General features: G+C 41.9%; 1 protein-coding gene across 3 annotated transcripts in view; it reads left to right on the top strand.

The window, feature by feature from the left end:
• Nucleotides 1-18,606, top strand: part of LOC126915991 (uncharacterized) — an 83,410-nt gene that overhangs the window by 6,184 nt on the left and 58,620 nt on the right. Inside the window, exon 1 of one of the 3 annotated variants that reach the window (XM_050721320.1) lies at nucleotides 6,612-6,817. The exons of the other annotated variants lie outside the window; for them this stretch is intronic. The gene's annotated coding sequence lies outside the window, so the exon portion shown is untranslated. Of the gene's footprint in view, nucleotides 1-6,611; nucleotides 6,818-18,606 lie in introns of those variants that run through there. 3 annotated transcript variants of the gene reach the window in all.

Here is an 18,606-nt window from a genome sequence, read left to right on the forward strand (position 1 = left end):
TGAAAAGGTTGTATTGAACAAGCGGTAAAAAAATTCGCTTGCTGTAATTTTATACGTTTTATATAGATACATGAAGTTGATTTGTCGCGTACTGATCAAATTTTAAAGAAACTTGAATCGTTAGAATCCTCAGGAATAGAAGTTGTAAAGCATTTCCGTAAATAAAAATCCGCCAGTTATATCGAACTATATTATCGTTTCAAAGTTTAGAATCTTTCGTATAGAAAATAAAAGCTAGAAAGAAAGACAATTCGGTGAATCGTTATTTATACCTGCATTAATTTCGAACTAATAGTAAAATTGGTAAATCTGTCGATGTATTTTTTGGCCAGAGATGTAGATATTTTGGAAATTTTCCCTTTATCTTACTCTTCGTACAATTGACATCCAAAAAACACTTTGAAACAGCTTGTATACTAAAGAACGCTATCACCGAACGAATTAGATAAAGTCTTTTAGTTCAGGTTGCAGATCTGGAGAACACGAAGATTCAACGGTGAACAAGAAAATGTAAGATAGGGTGTCTTTTTTCGGCAGGTCGAGTTACACGGGTTGATATTGAAATCTGGCGTGTAACGGAGCGCGAAGTTGAGGGGAAGTCTGGTAAACACGGCCGATAATAAAGGAACTTGTTTAAATCCAGCGTGTACCGTAATAGACGAGATTAAGGCAGGGAAAAAGAAGAAAAGGAAGGCGGTGCACGCGTTACGTGAAAGCCGCAACGTCGGCTTATATCGTATAAATAAGACGATAACGCCGCGTTTCTCGCCACTACGTGCTAAAGATGTGCTAGATCGACGACCCGCGGACAACCCGTGGGCGTTCGAACGACCCCGATATCGCCGCCAACTTTTACCCTATTATCCTCAACAGGTATTCGGGCGTGTCTGCTTAATCATTAAAAAATCACTAAAGAAAGGCCAATTTTTTGCCGATTAGTGAAACTTCATAACTATCTTTAAGCTGGATTTCATTGTTTGGACATCTGAATTTTTCTATGTATCAATCTCTGCTATATTTTTGGACTATTTTAACTTTTCGTCAATGCGTAACGCTTTCATGTAACCATTATCTCAAATAGCATAGTATCAAAAATGTTGTACTTTGAAATATTAATTTCCACCTTAAGCTTTATTTATTAAATATATATTAGCGTCTTACGAGTCGACCAACAGTTGGCATTAATTTCTGCGCACGTAATAAAACGTGTATAAAACGACTGTCGGTTGGATGTATTCGAGCGACGTAGGTGGCACGTTGGGAGCAATAACACGAGAAAACGCGAGAAGAGCTTTAGGAGAGGTAAGAAGTCGGCCAGCGCAAGAAAGGAGTCGTACGATAACGCTGCATACATCTGCGCGTCGTGTCAGGACGAGATGAACCGTGCGATTAAAGATAAATGAACACGCGGGCCTTGCCACTTATTCGATCTCTCTATACCACCGTTTAACCGTGCAATTTCTAATCCTGTAAAATAATCGACTTGAACATTTGTTCAACATTTCAGAAACATTTAACGAATTACACGTAAAAATGACATATAACAGAGAAAGGAGGGAAATTAATGTCAGATTAGAAGATATAATTAAACGAATAATAGAAAATGCATGTAGTTGCGCACCCAGGATCATTGATCACTTTCAAGTGACCTTTTCCACGAACGAGTACAATCATCGATTTCTCGTTAGATCCCCGTAAGATTAACCAAAGGTACGAATACTTTAAATAGCAGAACCGAGGCTAAGAAAGTTCACGATTCATGCGGTGTTACGTTCTGTAATTATCGCGAGAGACAGCTTTTGCATATATTGATCCTTTTCCCTGCGTTTGCAAGATCGTAGATCGTTGGTCCATGATCAAAAAAAGGGGGGGGGGAAGAAATGTAACGAAAGACAATTTTCCCATGTATAGATTGTAAATCGATCCTCCAATAAATATTAAATTAACGAATAAATAAAAGGAAAAAAGGAGGAAACAAGAAGAAATACAGAAGAGGTATACGTGCTTGCAGCACGTAGAACAGAATTGATCGCGAGCTGGTTGCACACCGGAACAGGGAGTAAGACATTTTTAAGAGGCCAGTCAGCAGAGGCACTGCTTTACATACCCCTAAATTCCGGCGGTGCGTGTACGTACAAGCGAACATTTACGCGGAACAAGGTGCACGAGAAGTGAGATATTGTTTAAAAGTCGGCTGCCGAGTGTAGGTGGATGGTCGCCAGATAAAAGCAGTAAGTCATCAGCTGGGTCAGGATTTATGGGCGAGGTATTACCGGTGTTCACAGATCCAACGATACCGGCCACGAACTTTCACCGTACGGTTAGAGGACTCGCGAGTCGACAGTCGAGTTCAAAGTTCACGATACGACGACGACGACTACGAGGGGCAGGCAAGAGAACAGAATCTCTCTCACAGACGGAGACGTAGGCCTTGTGCTTGTCTTCTTGAAGTAAAACGAAATTCCCTTAACCGCAATGGACTAGAGATGATATCTGATTTTTCATCGCGACACCGAATAAGACGTTGTTAATGTAATAGACGGCCGTTTCGTTCGGCTTAGCGACGAGAATCTGGGACGTAGCGTAGCAGGATTCCGAGGATCAGATTGGAAACCCGTTTTAAGGATTCAGAAGTCGAGTCGTGACCGAGACATTAGCAAAATTACTTGGCTCTACCCGGGTTCGATTCCGGCTGCTGCCGCTATCTAGATAGCATTTCCGAGGGAAACCGAGGGGGCTATCTTGCCTCTTAATTTCCAGTGTCCGCCACGTGTTATTTAATGTTACGGGACCGCTGATCCGGAGCTGAGAAGTGACGAATGGAAACACCGGATAATCGCGTCTCTCGCGCCTAGATGATATCAAGCGCAGGACGACCATGCGGTGGGAATTATGATAATTCCAGGAACGTTACGGCTCTTGGCGCTTTCTGCGTTACGAAAACTCTTCTCGTTAAAACCCTTTGAGAAGTTTGTGGTCTTGAAACCATAGATTTAGAGTTGGACGCGAAACGAACGAGGACGTAAGGGAGTTGAACGCGAAACAAACGAGGACGTAAGGGAGTTGAACGAAGTTCCGTGACTGGGGTATTAGGGAGATCGTTGAGGCTCACGCGCAAGGAGTTTAAAAGGGAGTCTAATCCCCGATGTAGAACGACTCGGGCAGGTCTACACGTTCTGGCTTCCCGTCCCTGCTATCTCAACTGGCGTGCGTTCTGTCTGCGTACTCGGCATTATTTCTTTGCTCGAGTCTCGCACCTTCTTATCGTGCTTCGTCGACTACTGGACTTTGAATCTGTAATACCAGACAGCGGAGGAAAGAAAGGGAAGAAGAAGACGGAAAGATCCAGTTGCAAATTTATTACAAACGAACTGTGCACGACGTCAAGACTGTCTAGAACGTTTTTAAAACGATGGAAGAAATGTCTGATTCGAGATGTTCGGGAAAATTAAATCTCCCGGGGATGCTAATAAACGCGAATCAGCGGGATTCGAACGATCTACCGGGTGATCGTCCACGATTTTAAAATTCTTCGAAGACTAAAATCAAAGGGAATCGTATATTAGATCGATTAGAGAGCTTTTTGTCGTTTTTGTTCTTTGAAAAGAAAAGAACCGATGGTTTCAACATATTGATTAATCTTCAACGTGATGTAAATTGTTACTTATAATTATCTACCATCTATCTGCTGTACTAACTGAAATCTCTATTAGTTGGTCTTCAACACAGTATTCATTGTTACTTAGGATCGTCTTCCATCTATATGGCAATTCATTTATTTCGTCATCTAATAGAAAATTCTATTGTCGGTCTTCGACACAATGTACATTGTTACTATGGTCTTCCATTTATGTGGTAATTCATTTATTTCGCCGTTGTTGAACTTTTCATTTTTCTTATTAAAATATTCCTGCAGCGACTGTGTAATCCGACTCTCAGAATCAACCACTCTTCCCGTTAGAAAGTTTTATGAAGATTAAGAAAAGATCAAGAAAAATCTTTTGTCTCACCCGTTCCCTGTTTCCTGCTTTATTACGCAACAATTTCGTAATCAAATATTCAATAGCGTTTCGTTTCTTCAATAATATTACACCACGTTTCTGTATCTTGTAGCTTGTCAATAAAAATATAAATTTTAATTATCGTAAAAATATATTCTACAAAATTTTCTAATGAAATATATAAGCAAATTGTATCGGCGGAACGTTCCGATCAACCCAATAACCTGATACGTATCTTATTTTGCGCATTAATATCAACGGCGGCAAATCGAAAATTTATTTATCATAAATAGTTTCACAGCACCGAACCAGTCTGCAAGTAGATCTAGTTCACTCGGTAACACATATACAAGATCTGATCTGAAAGGCATAAAATTCCATTGATACAGAGTTACGGTTCAAGTTGAAGGATACTGGAGGATGTAAGCGCTAAATCGAACACAGCTTAGACGTTTTGTTTCGGATGGAACGGTTCAGCAATTAGTATTCAGTTTGCTCGGGACACCCAGTGTAAGCGAGTATATATAAGATACCGGCTTCTCCAAGTAAACTTGTTTATCAAGTTATACACGCGGCACCGCGGCTGGCGAACCGGAGAATCTCGCGGACGACCGGTGTAGGATGAGAGAAAGGCGATTCTATGATGCGTGTTTCTTATTCCTTTTCGCGTGCGATGGCAACTATGATTTCGAATTCGAGTCGCAGAACTTCATCGACGATGGAAGACGAGGATATATGGGAATATAAATCGATCGTGGTTAGTAAGTGACAAAGCCCATACGATTTAGAAATGGCAGCTACCCGGTATAGGTCAGCCATTTACTTTAATGCCATCGATTTTCGGGCATTTACAGTTAGTAGGTTTTTTTGGCGACCGGCTTTCACCTTGACGTTCCCCATGGTCCGCCCGTTCTCTGAGTCACTCACGAAATTCTTGTCAGAGGTTCAATTTACGTTACGAGCTCTTACCGAGAAGTTATCAACATAATCATAAGATAAACGTCCCTCATAAAATTAAAAAACTCGCACTCCGCGCGCGGCCTCCCGCCGCATCTCTCTTTTTGCCCCGGTTCCACGCTACCTTTCAAATCCCTGGACCCCATCGGCTCGCCGTTGAAACACCAACTATATATATGAAAATCAAGCTTACCGAGGAAGATAAAACGACCAAGAGGATAATCGACGTTGCTCGATCGCGGATGAAAACCATGAAAGACCGCGCGCGATTTACGCTATGACGGTCCGTCGTCGTATACTTGTGACGAAGTGGAGAAGAAAATCGAACGAATTGGTAGCGACACGCCACGTTAACGTCCATTTGACCCGCGTCTACCTTCGAACATCGTCGTTATAGCGTATAGAACCGAAGGACATCGGAGGTTACATCGAAATCACCCAAGGAATACTCTTCGGTGGTGGTTCTCTTTGCTCTTCGCGCCATCCACCGAGTTTCTTACTTTCATCCGGCTGGCGCGTGGAAAAAAAGTCGGTTCGAAGCGTGGAGAAGCAGAAGAAGAAGGGCGAGAGACGGGAAAAGAGTTGTAGAGAAGAGAGGCGGAGAGGAGAAGCGAGCAGAGGGCTACTAAAAGTCGACCGGTTGGGGAAATAAGAAGAAGAGGAGCCGAACCAGAGACGAGGCACACAAGGAGAAGAAGAACTCTCTCGCGAGGATCTCGAGTACCGACCGGGACGACCTTACGGAGTAGGACGACCGCGACAACGACAGAGACAAAGAGTCGAATGTTAATGAGGGAGATCGACCGGAGCTAAGGCCCCGGAGAACGAACCTACGAGGAATCATCCGCGGGGATCCGCTTCGTTTCGTCGCGCGCTCTTGCACCGCGGTCAGACCGTCGTTGCCAGATCTTGACTGGCGCCTTCTCCTCTTCTTTCGTATCGTTCATTTCAGAACGCGATCCCATTGCCTGACTCATGCGTGGCTTCTTGATTTTTGTTGCTAGCCTTGGTATCTTCGCCACGAGAAACGCTTTGGCTCTGCTCTCAGTTCGTAGAGGAAGAGGTGGTTGATGTTACGTAGGACGTAGGAGATCGTCGGTGTGCCTGTCTTGAAATGAAAGATATTTATACTCTCGTTCGTATGTAATTGGGGCACTTACTGAAAATGTACAACTACAATTACAATTAAAATAAAAAATAAAAGAATACAAAATAACAAATACAATTAATAGACAAGCATAATATAAAAGTGAATAACGCGATGATTAATAATTGGTAAAAGCAACGATTGAGAAACCTAATGGACATAGAGAAGAAATTTAATATCGTTACGTATAAAGATGAAATGTTTGCTATAATCGAAAGTACGAATTTTTTTTATAGTCGACAATTTTAAATCGGATAATAATTCTTAGCGATTTCAATAATTTCTTAATAGTCGTTCAAGTGTCATAATTACCTGTGTAAATTAATTATCAAGCAGTAATCGTTTATTTACGCTTAGTATACAAACTAAAGGTATCAAATTATTTATACGATGACATAACGAGATTTATACGACGCTATTCGCTGAAGGAATCGATCATAAACGACCAATTGATTTTCCACTTCCACGCGGCGCGTCGCTTGGCTTAAGTAGAATAAGACAACAAGGGTTAGACATCCGAGACCGTGCAGCATCTCGGTTTTTCAGTGTGCTTCCGAGTTCTCTCTCACAGTGGTCGGTGTGTATTGTCCGTGAAACTTGAACGTAGCCGAGGCAATGTTTTGTGTTCTTGCTTCGTGGTTGGTCCACGTTTAGCACGTGTACTCCGTGGCGGAGAGTCCGTGGAGTTCGGTGGACAGAGAAAAGGAGGAAGGTGAGTGGAAGCAACAACGTCGTGGTTAGACGAAGCAGGGTGGACGAAGGGTGAGGTGATGGGGGTCGTGAATGCCGGCAGCATTCGTGATGACGTGAGCGTGACTCGCTTCCTCTTTCTCTCTTTCTGCTTTCTTTTTTCAAACGAGAAAGCCTAAACGTACGCAACCTCCGGTCCATTGACACGTCCTTTCCGTTCCTTCCTTAGGGATCGCACGTGATTCAGTTTCAGTGTACCTCATTTTTGTATTCTTTAATTTCTAAATGTCTCGCAACGACGGATTCATAAAAGCAATTTATCGAGTTAGTTGTTCTGTTCTTTAAAGATAAAATCGTGATAACTCTATACTTGAATATCGTTCGTCTCTAACGAAAATTCGTCAAGCTCCAGTTTACCAAAGTATCTTTTGTCAAACTTGGAGGAACAAAATCTCTCAATCGTTAAACTAACAATAGTTAGTTGATCAGCAGCCGAAACAAGGAGAATTCTCGAGATCGTGGTACCAGCGAATCAGTCTTTCGCAGCGATGCTTTTTCGCATGCAAATGCAGAGGCTGGTTGCGGGGGAGGAGGAGGAGGAGAGAGAGAGAGAGAGAGAGAGTACTCTTCCCTTTCTTGAGCGCGCGAATCCGGTTCTTTGTTACGCGGACGAGGGCAGAGCTCTCTTCCTCGGTTTGATTGACTCGATGTCCTGTGGCTGGTGGTCCTAATGAGATGCGACGCTCGAACTTGAAAATCCTGCCGACAATTAGCGAGATTGTTCTCCCCACTCTCCGTCAGAGAAGCGAACGTTCGGCCAACGCGTTCTTCGATCGTCCTGTACTCGGCTTAATACCATATGCACACACGTGCCACGCGACCGTGCATTGACTCCGAAACGGCCTCTGATTCTAGAATATAATGCTTCCCCTTTCGTCCCGCCATTCTGCGGACGTGCTTCGAGGATGGCCACGTATCGCGGACAGAGAAACGCCCGATAGAATCTTCATCGTTGCTCGACTCTTCGAACTTTCCACTCCAATATTTATTTCCCTCGTCTGTTCTACGAAGTAACCGTGGTTAGGACAGTTCTTCGGAGAAAACCTGACGGCCAAAAAGAATTACAAGTGCGTAGGGACTTTTGTCAGGCCACTTCCGGGAAGGTGAAAGGGATGAAAGAGTGACACGAAGGTAAAATTATAGTTTAGTGTATTAAAAATAATTGATGATGCGACACAAGACAAATTAAAAGATAGAAGATTAAGATAGAAGATCGTTACTTAAGAAATATTCTCAGATGCTTTTCTCTCCTTAGTTTTCTTTTTTCGACATACACCGCTGACAGTAAGTAATAGGACACCTACTGATATTTAGTACGAATCAAATACTTCTCACTAAGAAATATTGAACGTAACGGATGCCCTAATGTTTATGGCTGGTGGCGTACGTACATTGAGATTCACGTCGTCAGATAATCCACGGATCCGAGAAAATATCTACGAAAGAATTTACAACCCACTGAAAGTATAGTAAAACCAACGAGCCAATTGCCTGGATAAAACTCCTCTTACGGGCTTCTGACTTTTCTTTTTTCCATTCGTCGTTCGACTCTCCTCGTGCTCGTCCGATCAATTTATCCGCGTCCAGCTCGCTAAGCGATTTCAAGAGACGCTGCAACGTTTCCGCTCGTTAATCAGCGATTTATGCAAAGAATATCGAGCCGCGAGTCGCGAATAAAAACCAGCCGAATAAATTATCGAATTTCGTAAAAGGTAGTAAGAAACTAAGTACTTTGTCCGCTGTTGAACGTCGGTTAACAACTTTCGGCTTGCTATTTATTTTATCGAAATAACTTTGTCGCAACGAATTATTGTTTCTTGGATACAATCTCGCATTCCAATTAGTACCTTTGACTATCTATGACACTGAACTATACTTCTGAGTACTAAAGATACAAACATATTTAATATATCGTTCATCTTATTAGCGTCGTAGCAACGGTTGTTCACCTCGCTGTTCTTTTATTATATATTATAGCTTCGTACATAAAACACCGAACGAAGTAAAATTTGTTCGAATTTTCCAATAAATGTAATCGTGTCCTATGATGGATGGTACTTACGATCGACAATATGTATATACCTGTTGAGGCGTTCTAGAATCAACTCTGCAGGCTGGTCGATTACAAGATCACGCGTATCGAGAAACGAAGGCGAAGCCACCGGCATCAATCTCGAAGATTCCACCGGTTGATTATAGTACAGGCGAGTTTTCTCTTTGGCTAAACTTCCTGTCGCCATCTCTGTCGGTAGTAAGCCTGGCATACGTATTTTTATGGAAATGTCATGATCGTAGATTGGCGTACCGTACGTAAATGCTGTGCTTTTTCATGCATATATTTTACTGGAGAGTTGCTCGCGTGGCTTTAGCCTGATGTGGGCCATCCCGAAGTGGTCCGACCTGTATAATCACTGGTGAATTAACGTCCTGAAAAATCAAGGCCATCGTTGACACAACGACTCGCGCCACGCTTTCTGGGTGTCCTCGATCGAAAAGATCGAACAGGCTAATCCATTCAGGGGATCGGAATCGTTTGAGCGAAGCCGGATGTGTCGTCCATCATCGCGCACATGCGATTAGCCTTAATAGCCATTATTAAAGGCACATTCGCACATTAGAAAGCTGGTTACTCCGGTGAGCATCGATTATGACACTGTGGTAATAAAAGACAATAGCAAAGAATAGGCTATTTTCGACGCCGCTGGAATTCCTGTAAATCATATAGCCAGTGATCGCAAGGTCTTTTTTACAAGGTCTTTAATTACAGATTTCTTGTTTGATGAAAAAGGTCTACGGAGGTAGTTGTAGAAAATTTCTTTATTAACGAAATCTATGTAATTACAGTATCTGCTGTATGATAATCTTCTTCGATTAATAATATAATATTTTATTGTGCGAGAAGGAACTAAAAGGAAATATGACAAATAAATTTAGTTACGTTATGAGAGATACTAAAATGAGAATCCAAATCGCCTACCATAGTTCGCGGTCTACAAATTGGTATTCAGATAGTCTGTTTGAGGTTAGGGGCCATGATAGTTCCCACGCTGGTCTCGTAATTCAAGGATGATACCATGAAGAAATTTTTTTAACTGTAATACGGTCTCGTATAAATTTTACGATATTGTAGTATGGTCTCGTATAAATTCTACAAAAGGGGTTGTTCGTGGTACGTATTTCCGATCTCTTAAAATATTAGTTTTCATGACATAAATGAGGTCCATCGTTTATTCCATGTCTTGTCTAAGATCGGTATACGTTGATACGTACCAGGATTGATGCTTGATTGGTCTCGTAAATCTGAATTCTTGATGATCGTAGACATAAGTTAAGATATATTTTGCTGCTAAAAGTTATTGGCATACAACGTTGGTACTCTGTTGTCGTAACTTATGAAATATTATATAAATGTTAATAGCTACGGTATCCCTATCATGTGTCTACTACGTAATTATACTTGTGTAAATCATTATAATCTACACATATGCGATTAACAGAAGTTTTGTTTTTGCGGCTAGCTCGAAATTGGTCGTTAACGATCTTCTTCGATCGTTAACGCCTTCGATGTTCACTTACAACGCAAGGTGTTCTTTCCATATTTATATATCCATAGAAACCCAAAGGGATTTGTCCGAATTAACTCTCGTCCTTCTTATAATATCCAAACGATCCGCGGTTCGATATTTGCTTGAAATAAATGACTCCTTAAACAGACCCGTCTAATAGCGAACGTGGAAGCGACCGAAGGTAAGCACGCTTCTCCGATATTGGCTAGGGTTAATTACGGCGCGGATATGTTCTCTGCTATCTTAATAATAACCCTTAAGTACACGCGGAGGGGGGCCCGCAACGAACATCACACAGCTACGTAATCGCACATGGATATGTTGTACATGGTGCGGATCGAAGGAATCGTAACGATTTCCTGTAATACTCGGTACTGATGAGATAACGATATACCGTTGGTTAGTGATAAGCCAAGACCAGACTTGATTACCGCTCTTCCACTTTTCTACCAATATCTTTTCTACAATACCAACGCGTAATCATACGTTTCTACTCGTCCTCGATATACAGTACTCTGCAAAAGTTAATAATATCACAACGGCAACTAAACGTACTTTGAAGGAACGTTTCTACGTTTATTGCCCTTCGATGTAGTGATAAAGGGATTGCGTAGTAGGATTAAGGATTAACAGTAAATAGATGTATAAGAAAAGGTGTCTTGAAGTATAAAATGTATACAGCGCGGTAGAAAAGTCGTAGATTATTTATGTTGCTGCTTCGACTATACAACACGTATGTATACTTTTCGTGGGAAAATTTCTGTGTCTTCTTACGTGGAGATAAATTTTAAAACTACTTTTGCACGACGCTGTACATGTACTTTCTGGTCACGTTTTCTCCTGACAGGAAACATTTTCCAAACAGACTGAAATTAGAATTTTCTAACGGTACGGTATCGATACTTATCGTTGTACATACGTGCTCTCCCATCGCACGCGTATTCGCGTATAACAAACGAGCACGGATAAGACCCTCGTTTTTGTTGTTCTTCTCTTTCTCCTCTTTCTCCGTTTATTTTCCTTGTCGGACGATAATGATGATTTCCGCGGAGTAATTGCGATATAATCGCTAGGTGACGTCAAACGGACAAGGGAAACTCGCAGTTAAACTCCTCGCTATTAGGTACGTCGCGTCGTTCCATTGATTGCTCGTGAGTACAATGTTACACGCGTCCTACTAGCGATCGGCGTCTGCACGCAACCAACCGGCAGGATTAATAGTCACCGATTCCGATTTTTCGCGCTACGCGTTACGCAAATAATCAGTGTGTAACGTTTTATGGCGGTTCGAAGGAGGTTGGTGGTTCACGCGTTGAACATCGCCATTACAAAGCTGCCATTAAGCGCGATGACAAGCGACTGCTTGAGTTCCTCGGCCGAGGCGAATGAAAGGCCTAATGCTGGCATGACCGGGCAGAAATATCGAAAGGAGGGGGCCATTTCATTTTTTAACGACCCCAGCCGTTTAATAAGACGCTCATCCCCTCCTCCTCTCCGAGGGGGATGCTTGAAAATTTCGCCATAACTAAAAGCCAATTAACGACAAAGAAGAAAAAAGAAAGAGAGAAAGAAAGAAGGGAGAGAGGAACCAGGAACAGACAATGTTGCAATCTGTTCACCTGTACACTCATCGTCGACGTCGACGTTAATCTGTAATAACGATCTTCCGATCGGTTGGCTGATGCGGTGATTGATGGCCACGCTGATCGACACTGTCGACAATGCTTCCATCCGACTTAGGTGTTGAGTAATGAATGCAGCGATACTCTCTCGTCGCACACACGTACATCGTAACACCGTTCATAATCAGGTGAAAAGGAAACTGTTGCGATAATCGGGGGATTACGATGAATCAGAGTGTTTCGGCTTTTGATGAATTTCCTTTTGATGAATCGTAGAGACCTGTTGATAGAGAACTCATAACCTTTCTATAGTCTAGCAACAGCGAGACTTGATTAAATCATCAAATGTAGCGGGTACTATATTTAACATCGCGGCTGTTATTACGCACAACGCTTTTACAACCATAGCAAGAATTTTGAGTTCAAACTTTTGCATCTTGTGTCATAGACGTAAGATAGTTTAAAAGAGCAATTATTTTCTAAATAGTTTCTTACACCACGAACAGGTTAACCAGGTAGCTTGCAGGCATAACAGATCATTTCAAACTTCAAATACAGAAATTCGTTCTGTAAAACAGAAGACAAGCAAAAGTTAACCGTAAGACGAGGTTTTACCGGACAACCGTTAGACAGACTCATTAAAGATTATCAGTCTCTTCGAAGAAGAAGAGGAAGAAGAAGTTAGTCCATGCAACATGTACCTCGTTAATCCTTTCACCTAAAACGAGAACCATGTACAAGAGCCTACCTCTTTCAACGAAAGAAAGCACAGATGGTTTGTTAACGCTACTAGTCCACTCTGGATCGATTAAGAAACGCAGACGAAAGAACAATAGAAGGAACGAGGAGTGTACAAAGATAGCAGATGCAATTAGAGCAGACTCGCGCGATTTATAATCCTTGGAGACCACTTAGGTTATAACACAGCGTTCGTGTCTCAGGGCGAAGGACCCGGTCATATAATACCGGTACTTAGATCCCGTCCACGCGTCGCGTCGCGCAATGAAAACGCGGTGGAATAAAAGCCGTACAATGGCAAGGATACGCAACGTCCGGTGGACCATGGCCCTGAGCTCGGTGGGTTATTATACCGGCGTGCTGCTACGGCTGGCTGAAAAAGCCTCTTGAATGTAATCAGCCGCATTCATCCTGCCACTCACTTCTTGCCAGCTTAGAGGGGGCCTTCGGTGAGTGCGTTCCGTGTTTACAAGGTGTACTGACCCGCCGCAATATCGCTATTGCCCGGTGGATTCAATGGATGGAACGCGCGAACGATACTCCACTGCCTGGCCTTCGTCAAGGGCGTTAATGAGCTGGATGGAATTGTTCTACAGAATGGTCGGAGATATCTATGGGAAATGGAGAAAGTGTTAGATAAGGAATTAAAAGGTATTATATCCTTCGACAGTCACGATTATGCCGATCATTTGTGGAGGCATCGTTGGAAGCAAATTGTTACTATACGATGACCTGTGGTGTGGATTATTGATACTATTCAAGTATGGTGTGTGGGGGGAACAACATTTCTTTTATGATCGAAATCGAATCGGATACTGAGAATGCATCCGATTATTAACTATTACTATAATAGAATATTCTGTGGATAGGGGAAGTTGTCTGTCATAAAAGTTATCATACGAAATATTAGGTTGTCCGAAAAGTGTCTTTCTTTCGCAAACGTGTTTTTTTACAACAGTGCACCTTCGTACAAACGTGAAACCAAGTCTGTGAAATGTCGCGGTGTTTATCTCAACAGAACAAAATGGATCGTACGTAGTTCGACAAAATAATATAAAACAAAAAACGTTGTGCGTCTATTATTTCCTCATAAAACGAAAGAAACTTTTCGGACAACCTAATACTATACGCATATTTCGTAAAAAAATTAGTTCACAGTATGAACAAGTATTTTAAACGTATACTAAGTGATAAAGATAGGCCCATTGGATAGAATTTAGGTTCATCAATATAATAGATAATTCACTGTTTAAATACTTTTGTGATTAGTTTGAAATTCGATTAATATAATGGTGAAATTTGAAAATGTTTCGTGTATGGTATAACATGCTCATAAAAGTGTATCTCCAAGTGTTGGAATACTTTCGACAACTTGTACATTATAACGTGACGCAGCTCGTTTCTTTTTTGCTCACTAGCTTCCTCCAGTTGCGAATTATTTAACTTTTTAAACAATTATAAGAAAAAAATCCAACAGCCTCTAGTCGCTCGAGTTCTCATGTGGCGTGTTAGACTCCCGAGTAGCCAGGCAACCTGGAGCACTAACTCACACCGCGGTTACGTGGCTGGATTTACGAGCATGCGAACGTATTCACGCGACGCGAAAACGTGGCTACGCAAGGCTCGGGACACGCGTTATTTAGTTTAACGATCAACCTTTATGTTCAACGTGATACCGTACAAGTATAAATTGCGACCGTGCCCTGTGTCGCAGATTGCGGCCTGCCCTTTTCCTCTATCGCCACCGAGCTTTATGCTCCGACGATATTTTCTCTCTTAGCAAAGGCGAGTAGCGTGATCCTGTAGCAATTTCGCTGTAGAAGTTAATAGAATGGAAGTATCGCTCTTTCAAAAATGTTAATTTAAACCTTTCGTTATACGATAAACAATTTTTATTAGAACATAAAATTAAATATCATAGTGTGTTATATCGCGACATTTTAATATACCTTATGTATGCTGTACTCCCTAGAACGAAACATAAAATTTGCGTGGCGGTCAACGTGTTAATGGACTACGCTTCAACTTTCACGGTATATCATCGTATTTCCACGAAGGCGAGTAAATTTCGACGACCGCAGAGGATCTCCAATAAAATAACTTCGATCTCGAGTTGTCCGATAAACGAACTATCCGTCATGATTCCCAGTTAAGAGGAAAAATTCGACAACGCTGGGCCGTTAGATGGTTATTAATGAAGGGACACACGATGGTTGGAAGCTGGAGATGCTAGTGGAAATTTATTCGATGTCCTCGATATGCACGATAACGATATCTCCGTATTGTCGGACGTTGGCTGGCTTATTCGTGTTTGATTAGAAATATCTCAATGGCTTGTACCAGGGGGGATTACAGATCATCGTACTCGCATCAAAGTTAAGTGCCTGTCAAGGGGAACTATAGACGCGGAAGAGAAGGTGGTCTCAACGCGGACGACTAGGCGCTGCGTGCTCTTAAGCGACTAATGGTGATTTATAGGGAGACAGCGACAGCTTGTTTGTTTGTTTCCCACTCCGTACGACTCGTGAACTTTGCAACATCACAATTAAACGATCTCGTACGACGCATCGTAATCGCAATATTCATTTCTTAATCGTCTAATATTTCCTTGTTAGAAACGTCTATTCCTAAAACATTCGAGTAGTCGTCGAAAGGATTTGTCTGTTCCGATTGTATATTCTTAGAAAATCCTGAGTAAAGTTTCTCCTTCGTTGGGTATAACGAAGTACGAGTACGTACCTGATACATTTATTTATTTTATATACGTATCTAATATCATAATGTCTTAGTTAGCGAATTTAATTTTAAAAGCTGGTGAAGATAGCGAGACAGTCGGTCAAAGAATTAAAATTCCAATCACCTGGACACATCATAATAATATAATACGTGCGTATTACTAACAGTCGATCGAATGCATTCTGCGTGTTCTCTAAGAACGATCCCAAGAAAAGGTAGCACCCGCGAGCGAGCTATTATTAGCCTTCCTTTAAAACGTGTATAGATCATCGTGTTACGCGTGCTTTACGATCACGCCAGTAATACACACAAGTGTTTCCTCTCTCCATTTCATTCCCCCGCGAACGAAGAACGCCGACGAACAGAAGAAAACAACGATCTCCAACCAAACTAACAGCTTCTAAAGAAACTCTCCAAAAAAAACATGAAACTTTCAGTATGCTATGCAGTGAAACATATCAAAGTTGATCGAGGATTCTCGTAGTAGCATACGCCTGTACGTATCTATAGGCCACACGATGCTTCATTTAGGAGCATTTATCGAAAATATGTTTGCCGAGAGAGGCGGTTTGATATCAAAAGGATTGGACGATGCTTTCGGTCTCTCAGGTTCGATGGATGCGAAACGTGGGCCGATCAGGAGCCAGGATCTTTTTCGAGGATGTGTCTTCGCACCTACGGCGACACGCGGTTGACGTGGGACGGATTGAAAACGGTCAATGGTTAACAAGCAAACGCCAGGCTGGGAACACCGGTTGACTATTATCGACGTTCCGTATCCGATACGGTTGACAGTCTTAAGTACGTACACGGTCGACTATTCTCCGTTCTTCGTTGCTATACTACTACGTGTTCCAAGTCGAAGCTATAGAATGGCTAACAAACGACTCAAGGGAAACGAGCAAAGTGGAAGAAAGTTAATCGAGGCGAGGAGACGCGGAGGACCTGCCGCGAATTCCACCGGTACCGTTTGTCAGTAAGGACGACGTTTCCTCTTTGGTGTTCCATCGAACACCTCCGCTCTTCCCACGTCTCTCTGTTGGTCGATCGTAAATTGGCCAGCGTCGTTTTCCTCTCGAAAGGCGTCAACTGCGAGATTTACGACGTCTACCGACCTGGCCAGATTTTGCTGCGACAGCTTCGTGCTTTTTTTTCCCCTGTCCTCTCTTTTTCTCTGAGATCTTATTTCTTTTTTGCGCTCTGTGTCTTCGGTTTCGTAAATTTGTTTTTAGTTACGACGTAGATATTCACGAAACGGTTTCTTGAAAGACGATAGAAGAGATTCGACGAGGTGTCATTGACATTCCGCATATCGCACTCGACTCCCCTTAATTAGGACATCTAATATCCACACGCAGATAGCAATCAGGCTATCGCGGTTAATTAACATTTCTCCCGGATATAAGCGTATACTTTTTTACGTTCACTGAAAACTCGTTCCGCCACTGGTCCGTCCGGTACCACCACGAGCTCTCCTTCCGAATTAAATTAAATTTCTATCTCAGTTATAAGAGCGAAAGAGGCGCGATTTTCACCGCGATTCTAGCGTGTTCTCGTTATCGGTTCATTCTGATAATAATTTCTTCAAAATTTGGTAATTGCACGTACTACTCTACATACGAACAAGTCCGATCTGTTAAAGTGCAGGAAGCAGACGAACGAATCTAAACTTTCATTGAATACTAAAACTAACTAACTAACTAAACTTGCATACTAGTACAAATACTTCCAAAATTCTCCAACAGAAATTTTCTTACTAAAAACCATCTACTCGATTTATCTATTACTTTCTAGGAAATGAATCGATGAATGTAAACATTAAACAAAAATACCTTCCAAATAGTGGATATCGTTTAAACAAGTCGACGCAACCTATTAAAGTACAGGAAATAAAACAGTGAGCTCAAATCTAGTTTTTCCGCTGGTACATGTATAAACACGAGCGGGTTGTCCCCGGAGGATCATCAAAGCGAGGAGAAGGAGTCCGCTGGTCGGATCAGAAATGGCTTCTTAAAGAGAGTTGTTCGTCCTCCGACGATCATTAACGGTGCTGGGCGGCAGAAAGTTCGCGATGCACGGTTTACGTCGGGAGCAAAGAATGATTTCCGGTCCTTGAGACACGCGGCTAACGAACCGCGATATCCGGTGTCCAGACATACCCGTATCCGTTTACCGGGTGAACACGGAGGGTGGCCAGTTCGTTGCGTATCCTCGCTTTCGTGTTCGCCTGCTCCGATCCTGCGTGTACGTTCGAGTTCGAGGTATCGTTTTCTGGCAGAAGAACGATTCTCCTTGGACACGGTCCAGGAAACAATGCCGCCAACCGACGTGACGCGGTTTCGATCATTGGAGATCGAGAATATTCTCGAAAAGATGTCTGAACGACCTTAACATTTTTTTTTTTTTTTTTAATAATTTTTTACTCCGAGTAGTAGAGTTCTGTTCTGAGTAATCAAGTTTTCGTAATCGAAGCGTTGAAGTGGTAGTGGTATCCAGTATAGAATTTATATTTTCATTATTATTTAATATGTTTCTTAGCCCACGGTCTCGTCGCATTTTGACGAATAAATAATTATTTCAATTATCGATGCAAACGGTATAGAGTTTTTATTCTTTGTTGTAAAAGAGATCGTTCTTTACATTTGCAAAACTTACATCGGTTATCAGTGGAACTTGTCAGTTAGTCAGATAAATAGCGTGTGATTTCATTTTGTTTGGTAAACTTGTATTTGCAGGTAGCTAATTTTGGAATATTTCTGCGAAAACAAATTCATCGACTTTTCAAACTCCAATTTCTAAACTAACGACTGTAATTTATCATCAAATAGGCGTGGTTTTGTTAAATTCGATAATAAGTAGATTTACTAGTAATTTACAGATATGAAAGCATCGAGTCTGAGAATTACTGAACTTCTTTTAAATCTATTAAGGTAATAGATGGTTGATGTACTGATCGGACATTGAGCATCGTCTTCAGTATCGATTTCATACGATGTAGATCTCTTCTGTGGTCCCGATCACGTCTTGTAACTATTCTCGACGAGGAGATAGAAGCAGATATTGGGTGCGCGGCATGGCGCGCTCGCATC

This window comes from Bombus affinis, chromosome 5, assembly GCF_024516045.1.
Source record: "Bombus affinis isolate iyBomAffi1 chromosome 5, iyBomAffi1.2, whole genome shotgun sequence".
In the NCBI taxonomy this organism is placed as follows: domain Eukaryota; kingdom Metazoa; phylum Arthropoda; class Insecta; order Hymenoptera; family Apidae; genus Bombus; species Bombus affinis.